Below are 23927 nucleotides of genomic sequence, written 5' to 3' on the forward strand. Positions count from 1 at the left end.
CGCGAAATGTTAGCATTTAGAACTGTGGCATGTGGGGCGTTGGCAGTGTATTTGCGCCTGCGTTCAAAGGTTTGCTGAATGGATAACTGACCGCTGCGCTGGGACAAGGACGTGCTTGATGATGGTGTTATTTCTGCGTAGGCAACTGCAGGTGCAGGACCGGAGGAGGCTTGTTCGCAGGCAGCATAGACAGGGGATTGGCTCGCATGCACAACAAGCGAAGACGTAGCAGTGACATCAGCAAGCACTGCTCCTCGACTCTGTTGTACTTCCCACAAAGTCGTGTGCTTGGCTGACATGTGCCTGATCATGCTGGTGGTGGTCAGGCTGCTAGTTTTGGTACCCCTGCTGATGCTGGCACGGCAGGTGTTGCAAATGGCCTTTTTAGGATCATCTGGAGCCAACTTAAAAAACTGCCAGACTCGGGAAGACCTAACATTTGTACAGGCACCTTGTGTCGTGTTGTTGTTCCGAGGAACGGTTGCCTGACTTCTGCCTGGAGCCACCACCCTGCTTCTTACTGCCTGTTGGGATGCTACGCCTCCCTCCCCCTGTGCACTGCTGTCCTCGCTCTGCATATCCTCCTCCCAGGTTGGGCTCAGTTACTGGATCATCCACCACGTCGTCATCCTCTTCCGCACCCTGCTCCTCCTCCTGACTTCCTGACAATTGTGTCTCATCATCGTCCACCCCTTGTTGAGACACGTTGCCAACTTCGTGAGAACGTGGCTGCTCAAATATTTGGGCATCTGTACATACGATCTCCTCATGACCCACTTCAACATGAGCTGGCGAGAGGCCAGAATGTGCGAATGGAAACGTGAACAGCTCTTCCGAGTGTCCAAGTGTAGGATCAGTAATGTCCGAGGACGTGTACTCAGCCTTGTGGTAGGAAGGAGGATCAGGTTCTGAAATGTGCGGTGCAGTATCACGGCTTCTGACACTTGACCGTGTGGAAGACAGAGTGTTTGTGGTGGTGCCAATCTGACTGGAAGCATTATCCGCTATCCAACTAACAAGCTGTTGACACTGGTCTTGGTTCAAGAGCGGTGTACTGCTGCGGTCCCCAAGAATTTGGGACAGGACGTGCGAGCGAGTAGATGTGGCCCTTTGTTGTGGCGAAATTAGAGCTTGCCCACGACCTCGGCCTCTGCCTGCACCACCATCACGTCCACTTCCTTGTTGCTTGCCAACACCCTTGCGCATTTTGCAATGCTGTGCTGACGTGTATTCACTATACTTGTGCGTTATATCCAAGTTTGTGCAAATTGTGCACCTGTTTGCTGCCACCGACAGGCACACACGTGCGGTTTTTAAATGCAAGCACGGACGCACTAAGAACCTAACAGGTTTTTAGGAGCGACAATTACTGAGAAGTTTGACACTATCAGACACTGCTGACTGACGTGTATTATACACTAGACTTGTGCGTTATATAATAGTTTGTGCAAATCGTGCACCTGTACGCTGCCACCGACAGGCACACACGTGCGGTTTTTAAATGCAAGCACGGACGCACTAAGAACCTAACAGGTTTTTAGGAGCGACAATTACTGAGAAGTCTGACACTATCTGGACTGTTTTAGACTGTGTACACCAGCCCCAGATATGATGAAGGCTGGTATACGGTCACCACTAGGAATGGCTATATACCCTGCCTGCCTGCCTGCCTGTATACTGCTACAATAGTCCTGACAAGGACTCTTCTGGTCACTAGCCTGTATTCCGACCTGGCTATACTCTGCCTGTATACAGCAACAATAGTCTTGAGAAGGACTCTGCTACTGTACTCCGACCTGGCTATACCCTGCCTGCCTGTATACAACTATAATAGTCCTGAGAAGGACTTCTGGTCACACTGTTTGCAGCCCTGATACAGAAATAGCTATAAAGGGCCGCAAACCTTTCCCTGAAGCAGCAACACTCTCCCTGCACTCACTGTCTGGATGGCTGTGTGCAGAGCACAGCGCGCCCGCCGGTATAAAGGCTCGGTCACGCTGTGCAGGCCGGCCAATCACTGCAATTCCACAACTAACAGGGCTGTGGCATTGCAGTGGTCTGCCAGCCAATCCCTGCATGAGGGCTGGCTCTCAAAAGAGCGCCAACATGCAGGGATGAAGACCATGAGTACAGCACGAGTATCGCGAGATTACTTGGTCCCCGCCGAGTAGCCCGAGTACAGTGATACTCGTGCGAGTACCGAGTAGTAACAAGCATACTCGCTCATCACTAATTTCCGCCATGAAAATTCATTTTGGTGTCATTTTGGAAGATTTTCTGGTGAGTCCGTAAAAATGGCGTAAAACCCGGACAAAATTGTTCACAGCTGTGACTTTTGAGTGATAAATGCTTCAAGGGGTCTTCCCCATGCTGTTGCCATGTCATTTGAGCACTCTTCTGATACTTTTGTGACATTTTTAGGGTTTCTACATGCTGCCGGGGGTCATTTCATAAAAATACTCGGGTCTCCCATAGGATAACATTGGGCTCGGTGCTCGGGCCGAGTACACGAGTATCTTGGGATGCTCGGCCCGAGCCTCGAGCACCCGAGCTTTTTGGTACTCGCTCATCACTACTCTCTATCTCTCTTCAAGAAAAGAGGTAAGGTCAGAGTCACACTTGTGAATGCCGCATCACCCGGCACGGCTGCACACTCTCCGGACAGGAGCTTCTCAGCTGCATAGAGGTACATGCAACCGACCCGCTCCTGCCAGGAGTGAGTGTGGTCGTGCCAGGTGATGGGATGGGAGATACACGTGAGGCACTTGTGTTGCCCCAGGGACATCGATCCAGTTTTAGGGACGCCACAGAGTTTTCTGTGTATGGCAAAAAGGTATGTCAGATTTTTGTATGTGTCGTGACACCACTCAGGGCTTGCGGTCAGGGATATGGATGACCGCCACTATAGATTTTATGAGCGTCTGGGGCTGATGGGGTCTGCAGTCAAATGGTCTGGCCTCCCGTGAGTGAGGCAGGCCCCAGGGGCTCAGGTGTGTAGAATAACGAGTCCAGAATAACTCAGGCAGAGTTCAAAAGTCTTTAACTGATTTTTACTCACACAGATGTTATGGTGAGCTGCCCCCGGGCATTACTGTGATGAACCAGGTAGGACCAAGGGCTCCTTCAGGCCAGCCTGAGGGTAACCGGTTAGCTCGCCTTCCTAGCACTTCTGTGTTCGGATAACCCCCTGACCTGAAGTACCGTGGGAGTCTATCCAGGGAGTCGCAACTGCCTTTTCTCCCCTGTGTATGGCCTGTTTGCTGGCAGCGTTGACCAGGTGAGATGGCTTCTGGCTCTGTCTCCTTATGGGTTCCTGCGTTGCTGCTGAGGCTCGGACTCTGTGTTATTGGTGAGGTACTTGTAGTTCCCCTCACCGGCAGGATTAGCAGATAGTTAAACTTGAGTCTGCTCTAGAGACCTGTCCCCGTATGTGCCTAGTCACCAGGAGCACCTCTTTCTCTGACTCCTCGGTGACCATTCTCCCCCGCCAACTGTCACTACACTGTGCAGGGTCTGACTAGTGTGAGCGCGCATGTCTCTTAGCAACCGCCACTCACCACTACCAGACTGGCTCGCTCCACTCCTTTCCTGAAAACCTCTGTACTTTAGCTCCCAGCCCCTCCGCTTCACCTCTTGATGAGATTTGAAAGCTAGTTCTCTCCAGACTCAAGGGTCCCCTCTAAAGGTGTGGGAGAACTGGTTGCTATGTGTCTGTGTGTACACACCTCGTTCTGGTCCATAGGATTACCTGGAAGTACTGTCCCAGCATAGGTGCAGTACTCAGTGGTGCCTGACCGGGTCAGGGGCGCCACACACTCGCAAGTTTGACTCCGGCCTAAAGAGTAGTTACACCATCTTTAAAAGGATTTGTGTATTAGATATTATTAAAAAAGGATTCCATATTACATATTACATAGAAAAGCACATGCTCGATGGCGTTCTTTACCTTTGCTGGATAGTGGTCGATCCGATAATGCTTTTATGCTAAGCTGAGTCAATCAGATAGGAATCACAAGGTAAATACAACAAATACAAAAACTTTAAAAACACTGAAAATACAAAGTACAAAAAAATAACGGTAAATATAACATATAGACCTGAATTTAACTAATAATGATGAAACATTATTTCTTTGAGCATATTTAAACAAGCAGGATAATGTCTTCCTGGACTGTGTATCCAAATAGCCTCTCATCATCTTAGATCATCTTTTTAGATTATCTTTTTAATACCAAAAATGCTAAAGGAAGACCAGAAGGTTGACGATGAGTAATCAAGTGTTTTAGTGCATGAGAAATCGCACGACTTAGGTGACTGTCATAATTCCGTTTTTTTTTCCCATCAGTCACAATCAGTTTTGTGACTGATGTGACAGATGCGTTGGGGATTGTGGTACAACTGATGGGACAGATCCATTAAAAAAACTGAGCCATTGTAGCAGTTTGTACCAGAATCCAGCTCTGGCCGCGGGTAACCTGAGTGACGTCACCGCTGACAGCGTGACTCACTTCAGTTTCTCTATGTAGCTCACAGCGAGTTGCGGTGTTCTACAGCCGCTCCTGTCAGTTTCCGATGTAGCAATGCTGAAAGCGTTGTGGGACCTCGTGTGGATTACGTCGGACCTGGAGGAGTATTTGGGGATTAATAAAGTGGTGAAAGAGGGTGTTCTTTTGTTTTTAATTTCAAATAAAGGATTTTTTGGTGTTTGTGTTTATTTACTTTCACTACAGTTTAATGATGGGGGGTATCTCATAGACACCTGCCATCACTAAGCTAGGACTTAGTGGCAGCTATGGGCTGCCATTAACTCCTTATTATCCTGATTGCCACTGCATCAGGGCAATCGGGATGAGAGGGGTAGCGTCCCGGGACAGTCGCATCTAATGGATGCAGCATTTCCGGGCGGCTGCTGGCTGATATTTTTAAGCTTGGGGGCTCCCCATAACATGAGCCTCCCCATCCTGAGATTACCAGCCCTCAGCCGTGTGGCTTTACCTTGGCTGGTATCAAAATTTGGGGGGACCGCACGCCATTTTTTTAAATTATTTATTTTCCTGCAAGATATAGACCCGCCCACCGTTGTGATTGGTTGCAGTGAGACAGCTGTCACTCAGCATGGGGGATTGTCTGACTGCAACCAATCATAGGCGCCGGTGGGCAGGGGAAGCACTGAATACGAGATGGAATAATGAGTGGCCGGCATTTTCAAAAGCAGGTGAAGCCGCCGGAGCAGTGGGACAGCTGTGCAGCGACGCACCTGTGATCAGTGATCGGTGAGTATGAGAGAGGGGGTGAGAAAGAGAGATCAACCGATTGACAGAGAAAAAACAACCGACTGACAGAGAGAGACCAACCGACTGACAGAGAGAGAGACCGACATCGACAGAGAGAGAGAGACCAACAGAGAGAGAGACCGATAGAGAGAGAGAGAGATTTTCTAACCAGAAAGGAATTTACACATCTGAGCATGCTCTGTTGCTAAAAGATAGAACCGTCGCCAGAATCCATCATTTGACGGATTGGATGTATTCAGGTGCCCATAGGCTTCCATTGTAAGCAAAGACGGACACCTAAGGAATACTGCTCACTGCGTTTTTTCGACGTTACAAAAATTGTTACATTCTGCGTTGCTTCCTCCCGGCGGTCAGTCATTCCATGACTGATCAGTCGCATAGTGGATGCAACGCAATCCGTCATTATTACAAGTCTATGGGGAAAAACTGAATCCTGCAAATTATTTTGCAGGAATGAGTTGTTTCTCTAAGCGACTGATTGTGACTGATGGAAAAAGACGGCAGTGTGAATGTAGCCTTAAACTGGTTAATGTCAGTAAGATATTTGGATATATACAGTACATACTTATAATATCCCTGTCCTGCAGTCCACATTTTTATTAATCGAATGGCAAATTGTAAGTTTCAATTAATGATTTGTTTGATATCATGACTTTCAGAATTTTTATTATTAGTGAAGACTAATGGCATGTCGCCACTCGGAACACTTTACATTTATGTGTTTCATGCATATAAAAAGCTACCCATGTTCTATTATTTGTATGGGAATCAAATAAACTTGGAGATAAAATATTCCCATGGGAAGTTCCTCTTTTTGCAACAATAGACATCTAGATTGTAATAAAAAAAAATAATATGGAATGTTCATAAAGCAATGGTAAACATTTATGAATAATTTATTTAATTTGCTGAAATTATGGACAATATTGGAAAGAAAGCGCAGGTTTAGTTGCTAAATTATTAATCCTAATGTTTGTATTCCTGACCAAATCACTACGGTTCTTCTATGTGAGAAACCCTATGTTAAATCCAAGAAGAGTTACCTCTGTTCAGGAGTTTATTATGTGATTACTTTAATTTACTGGACAGTTTATTCACAGCACTACAATTACGTTTAATATGGGTGAATTCACCCACCAGAATAGCCTCAATTCCTCAATGGAACATAATATATCACCAAGTTTTTGCCACTTAATCTTAGAGCAGAATAATGTAAAGACAGAGATCCTGAGTCCAGCATTGTGTCACTTAGCTGCTTAGTGTATTTTTGATAAAATTATTATTTAATCAGCAGGAGAGAACTTGGTGTGCTGTTCAGCATATTCATGAGTTCTATGAAGCCCTGCCCACACCACTGATTGACACCTCTCTGCCCATATACAGTGTACAAGGAAAACTGCCAATCAGTGGTGTGGGGGGCTTTTAGATCTCCACACTCAAATAGATGGTAGATTTGCAGTAGAGAAAACAGTTACTTTGATAAAATGACAGCAAACAGCTCAGTAAGTGCTACATTGCTGGAATCAGAGTCTTGGTCTCTACATTAAATTGCTTTCAGTTATGGTAGCAAAAAGCTGGTGTCAGATTCCCTTTAACTTTGTACGTTAATGACTGAGCCTCATTTTTCAAATCTGACCAGAGTAAATTTATGAGGTAATTACTAGAGTTGAGCGATGTTCGAGGTTCGCCAATTTCATGTTCGAGGGATTTTGGGGGGTGCTCGAGATCGAACTCGAGCTTTTTGCTAAAAGCTCGACAGTTCGAGTTAGGTTCGAGAACGGTTCGATCACCATAAACGTGGCTTTTCACAGTAAGGCTATGTGCACATGTTGCTATCTGCATGCATCCTGCGTCCCCAGAACAATCCCTATCCCTTTCCTACTCACCGATCACGGGCGTCTCGCTCCACGTCTGTCACAAATCTGCGGTGTCTTTTCCTCTTTAGAAAATGGCTGCCGCCTCATTAGTCAATTAGTTATTCTGTGCTTTCCCTGCCCACCGGCGCCCATGATTGGTTGCAGTCAGAAAGGTCCTCAAGTTGAGTGACAGTGTCTCACTGCAACCAATCACAGCTGCCGGCGGGCGGGTCTATATTGTGCAGTAAAATAAATAAATAAATAATAATAAAAAAAAAATATGCGGTTCCCCCATATTTGATACCAGCCAGGATAAAGCCGCACGGCTGGAGGCTTGTATTGTCAAGATGGAGAGCGCCACGATATGGGGAGCCCTCCAGCTTAACAATATCACCCAGCAGCCACCCAGAATAGCCGCATCCTTTAGATGCAACAATCCTGGGGGACTCTACCCAGCTCATCCCAAATTGCCCTGGTGCGGTGGCAATCGAGGTAATAAGAGGTTAATCATGCCAGGCGTCTTCCTGAGAGACCGTCTATGATCAACCTGAAAGTGAAAGTAAATAAACACACACACCGAAAAATCCTTTATTTGGAATAAAAGACAAAAAAACACCCTTTTTCACCTCTTTATTAATCCCCAAATACCCCTCCAGGTCCGACGTAATTCACACGACACTGTCAACTCTGCTCCCTGAAGATGTAGCAGCACCGTAGAACACCATCGCACTGTATCAGGTCCACGTAGCAATGAAGTAAATCGTGCTGTCAGCACTGCAGGCTTCAAGATTACAAAATCTGCCTATCTTTATCAATAGAGGCAATATCTCAGTGGATAGAGAGCTCGCCTATGAAGCATTAGGTAGCGAGTTCTGGTCCCGGTAAAGAACTTTTTTTATTATTAATTTTAAATCATAGTTATAATCATAATTTAATTATGCACTGAGGGGAGGAGACGGGCATCACCTGTGAGCCGCGGTACACACCTCAAAAATCGGAGCAGTTCACGGAATGAGAGTCTCTCTCTCTCTCTCTCTCATTTCAGGCTTAGGGCCAGTTGATAATATACAGCTAGCCCTAACCCCATTATTACCCAGCAAGCCACCAGTCACCAGGGCAGCTGAAAGAGTTGGATACAGCGCCAGAAGATGGCGCTTCTATGAAAGCACCATTTTCGGGGCGGCTGCGGACTGCAATTTGCAGCAGAGGGGCCAAGAAAGCTCAGGCCAACCTGTGCTGTGGATTCCAATCCCCAGCTGCCTAGTTGTACCTGGCTGGACACAAAAATGGGGCGACGCCCACGTCATTTGTTTTTTAATTATTTCATGAAATAAGTGAAATAATTAAAAAAAATGGGCCTCCCTATATTTTTGGTTCCCAGCCGGGTACAAATAGGCAGCTGGGGATTGGGGGCAGCCCGTAGGTGCTTGCTGTTCCTGCCTAGCATAAAAAAATTGGGCGAAGCCCACGTCATTTGTTTTTTAATTATTTCATGAAATTCATGAAATAATTAATAAAAAAAGGGCTTCCCTATATTTTTGGTTCCCAGCCGGGTACAAATAGGCAGATGGAGGTTGGGAGCAGCCCGTAGGTGCCTGCTGTATGTGGCTAGCATACAAAAACATGGCGAAGCCCACATAATTTTTTGGGGGGGCAAAAAACTCTTGCATACAGTCCTGGATGGAGTATGCTAAGCCTTGAAGTTCTGCAGCTGCTGTCTGTCTGAATGCAGGAGAGCAGACAGCAGCTGCAGAATGACAAGGCTCAGCATGCTCCATTCACTAGTGTATGCAGGAGAGCAGACAGCAGCTGCAGATTTACAAGCACTACTACTTGGCATACTCCATCCAGGACTGTATGCAGGAGTTTTTTGCCCACCAAAAAAATGATGTGGGCTTCGCCATGTTTTTGTTTGCTAGCCAGGTACAGCAGGCACCTACGGGCTGCCCCCAACTCCCAGCTGCCTATTTGTACCCAGCTGGGAACTAACTAAAAATATAGGGAAACTCTTTTTATAATTATTTCATGAATTTCATGAAATAAGTAAAAAACAAATGACGTGGGTTTCACCATATTTTTGTGTCCAGCCAGGTACAATTAGGCAGCTGGGGATTGGAATCCGCAGCACAGGTTGGCCTGAGCTTTTTGAGCCCCTCTGCTGTGAATTCCAATCCGCAGCCACCCCAGAAAATGGCGCTTTCATAGAAGCCCCATCATCTGGCGCTGTATCCAACTCTTCCAGCTGCCCTGATGATGGGTGGCTCGCTGGCTAATTATGAGTTAATACTTGCTTTGTTTTACTAGCTAGAATTAAGCCAGAGATTCTTAATGTCAGGCAAGTTTGACCCAGCCATTAAGAATCTCCAATAAAGGGTTAAAAAAAAGACATCACACAGAGAAAAAATACTTTAATAGAAATAAATACACAGACACACTTAGAGACTCCATGTTTATTACTCCCTCTTATACCTCCACGATCCATGATCTTCTGTCTTCTTTCTCCTTCAACCCATGCAGCTCTGCTATATCAGACAGCGCTGCATCGGAAGAAGACAGTGAGTGAGAAAAAGCTTCTGGCGGTAAGCTATAGCAACGGTGATCTCCGTTATTGACCGGCTGTGTCAGCCGGTGAATCACGGAATGGGGAAGCAGAATGGGGAGTGGACCGTGTGCCAGAGCATCTCACTGGTACACGGGGATGCACAAATGTGCACCGCGTACCAGAGAGATGCACTGACAGGACCTAGCAATGACGTCTAGCCATGTGACCAGTCTGTAGCCAATGAGATAATAGACATGTGACTGGTCACATACTATTTTGACGTCACGATAGGTCCTATCATCAGTGCTGGTTACCGGGAGGACGCAGGGATTATCGGAAGGAAAAGTGGCAGGAGACAGAGTGCAGGACGCGTCACGGGGACAGGTAATTGTTATGGCAATGTTTATTAACTGTATGTGTACATTTATAATGTGTTTTTATGTGTTTGTGTTTGCCTGCCATTGGTTTCAAGGGGGCTTGAGAGGTTTGTCAAGCCGTTAGCCGAACCGAACTCGAACGCGGCCTCCGTTCGATGAACCAAACCGAACTCGAGCCTCTAGAGGCTCACTCATCTCTATTAATAACTCAGGAAAGCTTCACTATATCCAGGTAATTCTGAGACTTTTTTTCATGACATGTTACACATCATTACAATAGTGTACAAGAGCACTCTAAAATGGTCGTTAACGGTCGTTCATGCATTTCACATGCAATGTCGTCGCTAACGAGGCCGGTTGTGCGTCACGAATTCCGTGACCCAAACGACATCACGTTAGCGATGTCGTTGCATGTAAAGCCCGCTTTACTGTACACTATTGTAATTATATTGAATCTTCAGCATACACTAGGAGGATGTGCTGGTCAGTTTTTTTATATGTGTATTCTATCCTTTCTGACGAGCATTCCACTCATCAGAAAAGGCATTTCCATAGGGTCTCGGCAAAGAGATATGCCTTGTCATTGGCTGTCAGGCTTACATGGATTGGCCAACCTATAAGCTAAGTATCTCTTTTTTTAACATAGTTCCAGTAGGTTTAATGCAGTTTAAATATTTCCATATTCAATATTGCATATTTTTGCTTTCTAGGGTGCTGCTGTATGCTTTTGTAATTATATTGCATTTTCAGCATGCATCGGTTCACACTTGTAGGATGTGCTGCTTAGTCTTTTATATTTGCTTGCTGTTCTTTTAGTTAGTCATAAATTTTGCTCAATAATATTTGCATTTATTTATGAAAATATCAAAAGTTTAGCAAAAAAATTAGAAAGTTTCACGATTTTCCAGTTTTTTATTTTTATACCCTTAAATCAAATAGTTATACCACACGAAATTGTTAATAAGTAACATTTCTCACATGTCTACCTAACATCAGCACCAATTTTGAAAAAAAAGGAGTTAATACCAGCTTTGTATTCTCAGATGGTACTAAGCCCGAAATTCATGGTTTCACGCCAAATCACGGTAGATATGGCCACCATGAATTTCTAATAAACAGTAAAAAAAGGCAAAACATAGAAAAACATGTTTTATTAGAAATAAAGCAAAAAAACATTTAGAGACTCCATCTTTATTATAAAAAAATCCTTAGTCTGACATAGTCCATACATAGAGCATTGTCAGCTCTGCTTCATCACTCTGTACAGAAAAATGTCTCTACAGAGAGAGAAGCAGGGAGAGCCATATCAGCTCTGCTTCATCACTCTGTACAGAACAAGAAGCAGGCTAACAGTGAGGGGATGTTTCCACTTGCATGTCGCATCAGTATCAGCCAGTATGGCCTCATGTTCTCTGGACAGAAGCGCCTCAGCTGCATAAAAATACATGCAGCTGACCCTCCATGTGATGTTGATGCAAGACATGTACAGTGACAGTCAAAGTTCAGTTACCAGGATATTCGATGACATCATAGCCATGTTACCAGTCTGAAAGCCAATGTCTGTACAACATTCACACCAGACTGGTTACATGACTATGACATCATGGAAGGTCTTTTAGGTAGTGGTGGTTACCCGGGGACACAACAATGATCGGACGCGGAAGCAGAAGCAGCCGGGAGACAGACTCTGCAGGACCCATTGTGGGAACTGTAAGTATAATGACAATGTTTATTACTAACTTTATTCTTTATTTTACAGCCCCCTTGCCCCATCCCATAACTGTAAAGCCTGAGTTCGGTGTTCAGACGCAAGTTCGTGTTATCTCAATCCCGATCTTGATCTTTACAAAACGTTCGGGCAAGGCTCCCAAGCCCGAACATCGGGGAGATCGCCCAACACTATTCATTTTCTCTGTTGAGCTTCATCTCTGTGCTTTAATCAATGAACAGGCTTAGAATCTAGGATTTCAACACTGTGACCTGTGTCAGTATCCTTTTGATTAAAGAGTGAGGCTTTCACAGTAACATCCGCTAGTGTGCATTGTCTTAAACTACTGATGGCTTGCTTTATCTTGCCATCACCTGCCTGGATGTATGTCAGAATTTTATCAAGATTAAGCTAACCCCTTTTAGATTTAGGGTTTTTTTGATCATTTTTGACAACGGCAAATTTGGTTCACATTAGCAAATTTTCTAAAATAGCTGAAATTGGAAGCAAGCAGTTGAAGCTGTCTGGCTCAGATCAATTCTGGTACCTTGCTCCAGAAAAAAAAACATCTGATAACCATTACTGGTTGTTATTAAATTACTAAGGTAGTATTAGTCTATGCATAAAGTCTGGATTACTCTGCAAGGTGACATTTAAAAATGGAAATTTTCAAAATCATTTAGACTCAACCTTTTATTTAGTCAAAGCCCGTATCAATAGTGAAATAGCAGGCCAATGCTCCTGTCCAATGTCCTGCCCATTGCCCTTTTTCATGATCTTGACCTTTGTTGGATTCTTTATAAGAGTAAATCTCGCAGTGCACTAGGACCAATGTTATTTAATGGGGGATAACAGATGATCACCTTTTTTCTCATCCAGATTCTGGATGAACAAAAATTCACAGCATCCAGCTAGAGCCATGTCCCCTGCACCCATACAACTTTATGGGTGCAAGAGAAACATCGGACTGCACTCACATGACTTCCAAGTTCAATGCGATAATCACATCACCTGACAATGGAGGAGATGGAGAGATTAATCCCTTATTCTCCTCCGTAGCTGTGATCCAATCGCAGGATTGGACTACAGTTGCATGACACTCGGCTGACACTGGCAGCACAGCTGGAGCCGAGGATGATAAGCATATCGCATTCAATGCACTCACATCGGATGCCATACAATCATGTATCAAAAGACAAAGTAACCAGCTCCATTGCATGCTATATGCTGACCTTTGACAAACAGTACCATACAGAGCAGTACAATACTTCTAAATATTAATTTATAACAGTAACATCTAACTGATGAGTGTTTATAAACACTGTTAAATGTGAATGCTAAAAACAACTCCAGCTAATAATTAATTAACTATCATAATTAATGAGATTTACAATAAAGTATTTTTGTTGCCTATGCTTACCAAATGGTGTCACAATGCAATATGTTGCCATCTGGTGACATAAAAAAGCACATTGCTAATAATACTATTGTGCGATTTTTGTTTTACAACTAAAGTAGATATTTGCAGAATGCTGATAGGCTTCTTGATTGTATGCAACTAAAATATAAAACACTCAATGAAAAAAACAACATAAAGAGGAATAAATATCCTCCAAAAATTAAGCATTAGTTACAGCAAAGAAGGAAAGCAGTTGTACATCGCCCAGGCCAAAAACTAGTACTCTAGCAGGATGCAGCTAAGCTCAGACCAAATGGAGGCATCACAGGTGCAGGAAGAGCAAATCACACACATACGTCCAAAAAATGGAGGGGGCAATTGCTGGATGATAAAACTGCACACTGGTGGCTTGCATAGAGCACTGTTCAGACATGCAGATGCAAAGTGCATTCTATTAGGTGACGCCCATACTATTAGATCAGGTGGGCTACCAAGCGATACTTCATCTGTGCACCATACAGGGACAGGAACTCTAATATGCAAGGCCTAACAGAAAGGGGCCTGGCTGCATCTTGTACAAAAAAATATGAGGTTTTAGTTGGTATAATAGCCACAATACTGAAGCCTATGTGACGCCCCTGACCTAGTCAGGCACCAATGAGTACAGCACCCATGCTGGGACAGTGCTTCCAGGTAATTCCAAAGGCCAGAATGAGGTGTGTACGCACAAACACATAGCAACCAGGTCTTCCACACTATTAGATGGGACCCTTGGGTGGTCCCTAGAGAGGTCTGGCCTTCAATTCTTGTCAAGGGGTGTAGTGGAGGGGCTGGAAGCTAAGCTGCAGAGGCTGTCAGGAAAGAAGTGGAGTGAGCCAGTCTGGTAGCAGTGAGCGACAGTTGCTAGGAGACGCAGACGCGCGCACACGCTAGTCAGACCCTGCACGTGGAGCAGCTGTTAGCGGGGGAGAATGGTTACCAGTTAGTCAGTCAGAAAGACACCTGGAGAGAGGCAGTCAAGTACGGGAACTGCTGGTGACTAGGCACATACGGGGAACAGGTCCCTAGAGTAGACATCCATTTATTGATCTGCTAAACCTGCCGGTGAGGGGACTGGAGGTACCTCACCAACCATACAGAGTCCGAGCCTCAGCAGCATCGCAGGGACCCATAAGGAGACAGAGCTTGAAGTCATCTCACCTGGTTCACGCTGCCAGCAAACGGGCCAAAAAGGGAGAAAAGGCAGTAGCGACTCCCTGGATAGACCCCACGGTACTTGAAGTCAGGTGTTATCCGAACAAAGAAGTTCTAGGAAGGCGAGTTAATGGTTACCCTTAGATCGGCCTGATTGAGTTCCTGGTTCCACCTGGTTTATCTCAGCATCTCCCGGGTTACCTCACGATAACAGCAAAAGTGAGTAAAACAAGTTGAAAGACTTTCCAGACTGAGCCTGAGTTATTCTGGGACCTGTTCTACACACCCGAGCCCCTGGGGCCAGCCTCACTCACGGGAGGCCATATCATCCGACTGCAGACTCCATCAGCCCCAGACGCTCGTTAAATTTGCAGTGGCGGTCACCCATATCCCTGACCGCAAACCGTGAGTGGCGTCACGACTCATATATATACAAAACCGACATACCTATTGCCATATATACCCAAAAGGAGACCCTGTGGCATCCCTGAAGGTGAAGTGATGTCACTGGGCGACTACTGCAGGTGGGCTTCACACCTACATTCCTTGTCACGGGAACCTCATGCTTGTAGGTCTCTACACTAAATATAAAATAGCAACAAAAAGATGAATAAGTATCCTCCAAAAAATAAGCATTACTCACAGCAAAGAAGGGCAGCAGTTGTACATTGCCCAGGCCAACAACTAATACTCTAGCAAGATGCAGCTAAGCCCCCACTAAGTGGAGACATCACAGGTGCAGGAAGAGCAAATCACACACACACGTCCAAAAAATGGAGGGGGCAATTGCTGGATGATAAAACTGCACACTGATGGCTTCAATAGAGCGCTGTTCACTCATGCAGATGCACAGTCACAAGCCCACAGCCTATTAGGTGATGCCCATACTATTAGATCAAGCGGGCTGCCAAGCTTGAGACCTGCAAGCATGAGGTTCCCACGACAAGGATTGTAGGCTTCCGTATTGTGGTCATAATACCAACTAAAACCCCATATTTTTTTGTACAGGATGCAGCCAGGCCCCTTTCTGTTAGGCCTTGCATAATAGAGTTCCTGTTCCTGTATGGTGCACAGATGAAGTACAGCTTGGAAGCCGCATCCATTAAATGTGACAATCCTTGAACTTTACCTGTCTCATCCGGATTGCGCTGGTGCAGTGGCAATCAGGGTAATAAGGGGTTACTAATAGCTCACAGCTGCCACTAAGCCCTAGTCATGATATTTCAGTACCAAATTTGCACCTCCTGGAAGAAATCCCCACCAAAACAGTGTAGAAACCATTTTTGTGCATTTTTTTCAAGAGCTGCAGATTTAGTGCTGAAATTTTTACATCATAATCGTGCTCCCAATCTACACCGCGTGGCAAAAAAAAAAAAATCACATGAAAACTGCAGGTGTTATGATGCGGTATTGATGTGATTTTTTTTTTCCTTTTGCCCGGAGGTGTAGATTGGGTGCAGGTACAGTATATGCGGTAAAAATTGCAGCACCAAATTTGCAAACTTGGCAAAAAAAGCGCAGGTTTCTTCCAGGAGATGCAGGTCTGTTAACTCAGTGACCTCCCTGAGGTCCCTTAGTTTAATGAAGTTACCTGAGGTCAGGTTACCTCCGGTCACAGTTGGAGGACTGTGGGACCCTCCAGCTGAGACCACAAATAACCTGAGTGATATCACCGCTCATCGCTGTGGCTCAGTCTCTGCCTGCAGCTCAAAGTAGGTGGCCATATTCTATGCCCACATGCTGTGCCTTCAGTAATGTAGCAGAGCTGGAATCATCGTGGACCTTGTGTGGATTACATCAGACGGGTGTTTAGGTGGTTAATAAAAGGGGGACAGGGGGTGTTTTCTTTGTATTTTATTTCAAATAAAGGATTTTTTCAGTGTTTGTGTTAATTTCTTTTCCCTTACAGTATTTGTAATGGGGGGGGGGTCTCATAGACTCTCTCCATTACTAATTTTGGGCTTAGTGGCAGTTGTGAGCAGTCATTAAACCCTATTACCTCAATTGCCACTGCACCAGGGCAATTTTGATGAGCCAGGTAAAGTTCCAGGATTGTCACAACTAATGGATGCAGAAATCCTGGGAGGCTACTTTTAGGCTGGGGTGGCAATAAGCATGGATCTCCGCAGCCTAACCATACCATCTCCCAGCTCTAGGCTTTTTCATTGCTGTGTATTAAAATTGGGGGCAAAACTGCACGCTGGTTTTTCAAATTATTTATTTAAATAATTTTTAAAACGTTGCATGTGGTCCCTCTTATTTTGATACACAGCCATGATAAGCACGTGTCTGGGGGCTGCAACCTGTAGCCGTATGCTTTATCTGTGCTGAGTATCATAATATGAGGGAGCCCTATGCCAATTTATTTATTTAATTTTATATCAATAGAGACACACACATATATTGAGCCTCTTATTATTTGCAGTCAGACACACTGTCACACAAGGTAAGGTTGCATATGACTGTAACCAATCAGAGATGTGGGGACTGCTGGTAGCTGGGGGAAGCAATTCATACGTATGAGGTTAATGAGCAGCCTTGGAAGTTAGGTTACAGCTATACGGGAGACTCGGTAAGTATAACGTGCTTGCTCCAATCCTCCTATCCCTTCTACCACCATTTTAAAGTGCTGGATTCTGGTCCTCATAAACTTATATGGAAACCGGTGTCAGATATCCGGTATCAATTTGGGGCCAGAATCGAGTCTTTTTAAACCCAGTTGGACCTGCCGATCCTGGCTATCTGAGTTTCCCATCACTAGCTCTAGCCTCAAAGTGTAGAAAAGTTATCACTAGCTCATTAATTTGTTATCAAGTTATATTTTTATAATCAGAATGAGGGAGCCAGCACAATTTCTAAACTGTACTTGTTAATAAATGGAGATTTTTGGCAAAACATTGCAATATTTTGAGCTACCCCGCCACAGTTTATAAATCGTGCTGGCTCCCTCATTTTGATTTTTCTGTTGGCAGGTGGTTAGCCTCCACCAAGCCGTGCACCCATATTTTGGTCATTCTAGCTGTCTGATTTTGGCAATTGGTGACTGTTTACACTCAGCCATCAGCCCTGTCCACAGGCTATTTAATATAAGCAGCACTTGCCTGGGCCTGTCCCACCCACAGCTGTGATTTAGTCACAGGTACGGGAATGAAAAGCATCAGGTAAGTGCTGTTTTAAATAGTTCTGCTTTTAAATGTGTGAGGCCGCATGGCGCCCTTCAGATAAAATAAAATATTAGTGTAGGACTGCCCCATGAGATTTGCCGTGGAGTGGCGGGGTAGCTCAAAATATTTTAATGTTTTGCCAAAAATCTCCATTTATTAATAAGTACAGTTTAGAAATCGTGCTGGCTCCCTCATTTTGATTTTTATATTTTTATAATATTCACATAGTTGACTAACTGATGTTCCTTAGTCCCCCTTATTGACTTCACCTTAAGTACTCTTTTAAAAGCAGCATAATTTCTGCAGAGCGAGTATTGTTTTATCAATTGTAGTCACCAGACACATATGACAGTTTGACATCTTTCAAGGGAAATTGTAGTTTCCTTATTAAGCCATCGTTAATGATTTTTTTTATCCACAGTGCTTTGGTTCCATCTAGGGCATATTTATACAGTCATCCCATTGACGCAGGAATGAATTCCATACTGGATGTTGGCCTCTTTGTTCTTAAAAATGTATATATGTATATATATATATATATATATATATATATATATATAATATTGAGAATCTTGAACCCTCTATGTCTAATCTTGCAAACTGATCTGTGAAGTCTAATTTATTTCAAAATTTACTTTTAAATTTTAAAGTTTTCATGGAAATGTTACTATGAAGCAACAGTATCTAGTACAATGTAACTTAATTTTTCATATAAAAAAACATTGATGGTATTGTATGGGACTTAGCTCATTGTGCTCACGTGTTATCTATCAACATTATGTGAAGACTGGTGAAGATGCTGGGTGGTACATACATAGTACCTTTGCCTGTCTGGCAAATTAAGACATTCGGCCAACTAGAAATCAGAGCAACCAGTTGGTTGACTGATTAGAGAGCTCAACAATAGTTATGTAGCAGTTGCATGATGGTGACCCCCCAGGTTACCATGGCAGCACTGGAGTCCCTGTGATGGCATTACAGGGTCCCAATCGCTCAGGAGAGGAGAGCGATCCTGTCCCTGCCACCTGATTGCTGCGATCACTATTGATCTCAGCATTTAGGGGGTTAAACTTCTGGGAGCGGAGCGGGGACCAGTTATTGCAGTGAGAGCCCAGTCTCAGCTGTAATCCCAGCAGGAGACCCGTGGCGATCTGGCAATTAACTGCGTTTGTACAACCCCTGTACCTCACATCGCCTTGACGTACTGGGTACATCCTTGGTCGGGAATGCACTGACAATCATGACATATTCAGTATGTCAAATGACCCACAGACATTAAAAGCCTTCCGGAGACTAAGCTGTATGAAAGACTAGTTGGACAGGCAGATTCTCCCAAGCAGCTCCACTAAAGTGACCGGTTTCTTCTTGCATGTGTGTATAGGTCGAGACCTGTTAATCATGTCAGTGGTTGAACAAAAAAGTAATATTGAGAAAAGCATCACTTTTTCAAAGCGTTCAGGTTAAACAAAATTTATTTTTCTGAATTCCCAGAGGGGGATACTTTCCTAAATTTGGTCATTTGAGGGAGTTTCTGTTTTTCTGGCTTTTAGGGGCTCTGCAAACGGAGTTCGCAAATTATTCTAGGAAAATCTGTGCTCCAAGAAAAAAAAAAAGGTGCTCATTTCATCACGAGCCCTATAGAGTGACCAAACAGTGCTGTACAGTCACATGTGGGGTATTGCAACGTTCAGAAGAACATTCTCTAAACCGGTGATTATTTTGCTTTTTGTGAGGTTCTATGCCTTTTCTTTTGGCCTCCCATTGAATTCAATGGGTTTGGATATGTTTGTCAAACCATTTGTCAAATTGTTTGACAAACGTAGGTGAATTCGATGAACACGACCCAAACCTTGGGAGGTTCGCTCATCTCTACTTTTTACTTGCACCATCTCATGTCGTTGGTGGGAATGTACTATATGCAGTTGACTGTTGTTAACCCAACAAAGTTTTACCCTAGTGTGTTACCTCACCCTGTGTTGTCAAAATACTGTTCTGTCCACTGGGAGGGAGTCGGATGAGCCCCGACCTGTGCGGTTTTTCTAAATGCAGTCAGGCCAAGGGATGAGAGCACTGCCTGACTCTTGTGGAGAATCCACCTCGTGGCATTATTATTATTATACTCATGGAACATCATACAGAGCTACTAGTTTTAGAGCACACTTTGTTTGGAACTGTTATTTTCAATGGCCATATTGTGCTACAAAATTGAGTTAAGGGGACACAGTTTGTAGAAATTTTAAACTCAAGGAGAACAATGTGTGGCAGTTTTTTACTCAGGGCTTCAAAATGTAATTCAGCTTGAGAATCTGAAAGAGGTTGTTGTGGTGGGCTGGGCCTACTTAAGAAAAACAGAAAGATAACAACATCAACCAAGGAAGACAGGACTTATGTGTCACTAAATGTAAATATTTAATTTTTATGTAATGCTTATAAAACAGAATATTTTTATCATGGTTCAGATCATATTGGGAAATGTGGTGTAACATGGCACAAATATAGACAGCAATGGTTAATTGCTAGTGTGACTTGTTATATATGAAAATTAGAAAAGGAATATTTTTTTAGATGATTGCCTATACTGATAGCATCCCATGCTTGTCCTAGTGAAGACATTCTATATCTGGTTCGAACTATGAACTTTACAGAATGCGGTAGACTATGACAATCATCTTATTGTGCGTCCACCACCCTGGAGAATTGCAACACTTTGCACTAGATCTTCTTGGGAAGGAAATAATGGTCACAGAAAGTGTAATTCACTGACAGAAGAGAGGCAGCATAAACCCAGATTTCTAAAATATTAGTATGGATCTAATAAGCATTACAGCACACTCATATACTGTAGATGGCATTATCTTTGGGGTATAAAAACATAAAGTCAGGTTCCCATTAATCATGTACACATCTTAACAAATTGCTATCTTTGAAATAGTATAATTAGAAGGCAGCAGATCCATTTTCACAGTCTAATCAAAGTAATGATCATTTAGCCAGAAACATCAAATAATATAAAGCACAAAATTTTACAATGGAAGGGTAAGGATTAGGAACATATAGAAAAACTGTTAGTTCTGATATTTTATTCTTGCTACTTGAGTTTTCCTTTAAGAAGAAAAACATATCTTTAACTGCATGGGATGGGTTTTAATATAGCATTTCACAATTTGTCATTGTATCTGAGATTGTATTCCTGCCAAGTAAAATGTATGCCTACTGTGTTCTGTAATAAACAACTGTGTCAACCTACAGTAGGCTAGATGAGGAATATAGACAAATGAAATCTTGCTATGCAGTTGCCCTGTAAAGTGTGGAAGAGCCCCCTCAGGTTTGATTGGATTTTTCAACCCCCTGTTATATTATTTGTGCTTTAACCCCTTAGTGACGGAGCTAATTTTCACCTTAATGACCAGACCAAATTTTGCAATTCTGACCAGTGTCACTTCATGAGGTTATAACTCTAGAACGCTTCAACGGATCCTGGTGATTTTGAGAATGTTTTTTCGTCACATATTGGACTTCATGTTAGTACCAAATTTAGGACAATATTTTTGCGTTTATTTATGAAAAAAATTGAATTTTGGCAAAAATTTTGAAAATTTAGCAATTTTCAACTTTTGAATTTTTATACCGTTAAACTAGAGATTTCTGTGACACAAAATAGTTAATAAATAACATTTCCCATTTGTCTACTTTACATCAGCACAATTTTGGAAACATTTTTTTTTGTTAGGAAGTTAGAGGGGTTCAAAGTTTATCAGCGATTTCTCATTTTTACTTCAAAATTTACAAAACCATTTTTTTAGGGACCACATCACATTTGAAGTGACTTTGAGAGGCCTAGATGACAGAAAATACCCAAAAGTGACACCATTCTAAAAACTGCACCCCCCAAAGTACTCAAAACCGCATTCAAAAAGTTTATTAACCCTTCAGGTGCTTCACATGAACAAAAGCAATGTGGAATGAAAAAAAGCAAAAATTAAATGTTACCTAAAAATGTTGCTCTAACCCAAATTTATTCACTTTTAGAAGAAATAACACAACAAAATGGACCCCAAAACTTGTTCCCCACTTTCTTATGAGCGCGCCGATACCCCACATGTGGTCAGAAACCTCTGTTTGGACAAATGGGAGGGCTCAGAACAGAAGGAGCAATATTTGAATTTTGGAAAGCAAATTTGGCTGAAATAGATTGCGGGCACCATGTTGCATTTACAGGTCCGCTAAGGTACCTAAACAGAAGAAACCCCTCACAAGTGACACCATTTTGGAAACTAGACCCCTCAAGGCTTCTATCTAGGGGTATAGTGAGCATTTTAGATCTACAGGTACTTCACAGATTTTGTTAACGTTACGTTGTCATATTGAAAATTTTAATAATTTTCTCAAAAATGTTGCTTTAGCATCAATTTTCTCACTTTTTCAAGAGGTAATTCCAAATATTTGACCTCAAGGTTTGTTAACCACTTTTTTTATGAGCGTGGTGATACCTCACATGTGGTATGAAACCTTTGTTTGGACAAATGGGAGGGCTTGGAACGAAGGGAGCAATATTTGAATTTTGGAAAGGAAATTTGGCTGAAAAAGATTGCGGGCCCCATGTCGCATTTGGAGGTCCCCTAAGGTACCTAAACAGCAGAAACCCTGCACAAGTGACCCCATTTTGGAAACTAGGCCCCTCAAGGAATTTATCTAGATATTTAGTGAGTACCCTGAACCCCCAGGTGCTTCACAGAATTTTATAACGTTGAGCCATGAAAATAAAAAAATAAAATTTTACCACAAAATTGTTATTTCAACCAGGTAGTTTTTTTTTCACAAGGGTAACAGGAAAAAAGTCACCATGAAATTTATTGTACAATTTCTCCTGAGTTTGGCGATACCTTATATGTGGTGAAAATCAACTGTTTGGGCGCATGACACAGCTCGGAAGGGAAGGAGCGCCATTTGACTGCAAAATTGGCTGGAATCAATAGCGGACGCTATGTTGCATTAGGAGAGCCCCTGAGGTGTCTATACAGTGAAGCTCCCCAACATGTGTCCCCATTTTGGAAAATAGACCCCTGAAGGAATTTATTTAGATGTTTGGTGAGTACCCGGAACCCTCAGGTGCTTCACAGAAGTTTATAATGTTGAGCCATGAAAATAAAAAAATACATTTTTACCACAAAATTGTTACTTCAACCAGGTAGCTTTTTTTTTTAAAAGTGTAAAAGGAAAAAATTCAGCATAAAATGTATTGTGCAATTTCTCCTGAGTATGCTGATACCTTATGTGTGGTGAAAATCAACTGTTTGGGTGCACAGCAGGGCTCGGAAGGGAAGGAGCGCCATTTGACTGCACAATTGGCTGGAATCATTAGCGGACGCTATGTTGCATTTGGAAAGCCCCTAAGGTGACTAAACAGTGAAGGTTTCCCACAAGTGACCCCATTCTGGAAACAAGACACCTCAAGGCTTTTATCTAGGTGTATATTGAGCAGTTTGAATCCAAGAGTACTTCACAGAATTTGATAAGCTTAGGTTGCCATATTGAAAATTTTCATTTTTTTCACAAAAATGTTGCTTTAGCATCATATTTCTTACTTTTTCAAGAGGCAACAACAAACCGTGGACCCCACAGGTTGTTATCCAATGTCTTATGAGCACAGGGATACCCCACATGTGGCCAAAAACCTCTGTTTGGATAAATGGGAGGGCTTGGAATGGAAGGAGCACCATTTGAATTCTGGCAAAGTTGAAATAAATTGCGGGCACCATGTCACATTAGCAGGGCCCCTTGGGTACCTATACAGCAGAAACCCCCCACAAGTGACCCCATTTTGGGAACTGGATTTTATTCAGGAGTATAGTAAGAATTTTGAATCCACAGGTACTTCACAAAAATGTTGCTGTAGCAACAAATTTCTTACTTTTAGGCTATGTGGCCATGATCCAGCGACACGGCGTCTAGTACACAGTGCCAGCCTTCCTGCAGAGATGTGAGTGTTGTCCTCGGGAGAACGCAGCTGCCCATGCCCACGATTTGGGTTCAGGCTGCTGTGGAGCTCTATGCTACCTGTAGAGAACACTCTTGTCTCCGCAGCTTAAATTGACATGCTGAGGCTCGGGAAGCTGCACCACAGGTCGGTTTATGCTGCGGAGAAAAGAAGCACATTGGGCATAGAATTTCTAAAAATCCTTCCACTGTGCTTCTACTGCACAATGCAGCGCTATGGATGCAGGGAAAACACTCTGCGCCCAAAACGCTGCAAACCCTGATTGTGGGCACATAGCCTAAAATGCTACAATGGATGAATGGATAGATGTCAAACATATATAACGTCCCACCCCCCTCTGCATATTCTAAGCTGGCACCCTTTAGTGCCTTTCATGTGGCACTAAAGGGTGCCTA

The sequence above is a fragment of the Anomaloglossus baeobatrachus genome, chromosome 5 (assembly GCF_048569485.1).
Source record: "Anomaloglossus baeobatrachus isolate aAnoBae1 chromosome 5, aAnoBae1.hap1, whole genome shotgun sequence".
Classification (NCBI taxonomy): domain Eukaryota; kingdom Metazoa; phylum Chordata; class Amphibia; order Anura; family Aromobatidae; genus Anomaloglossus; species Anomaloglossus baeobatrachus.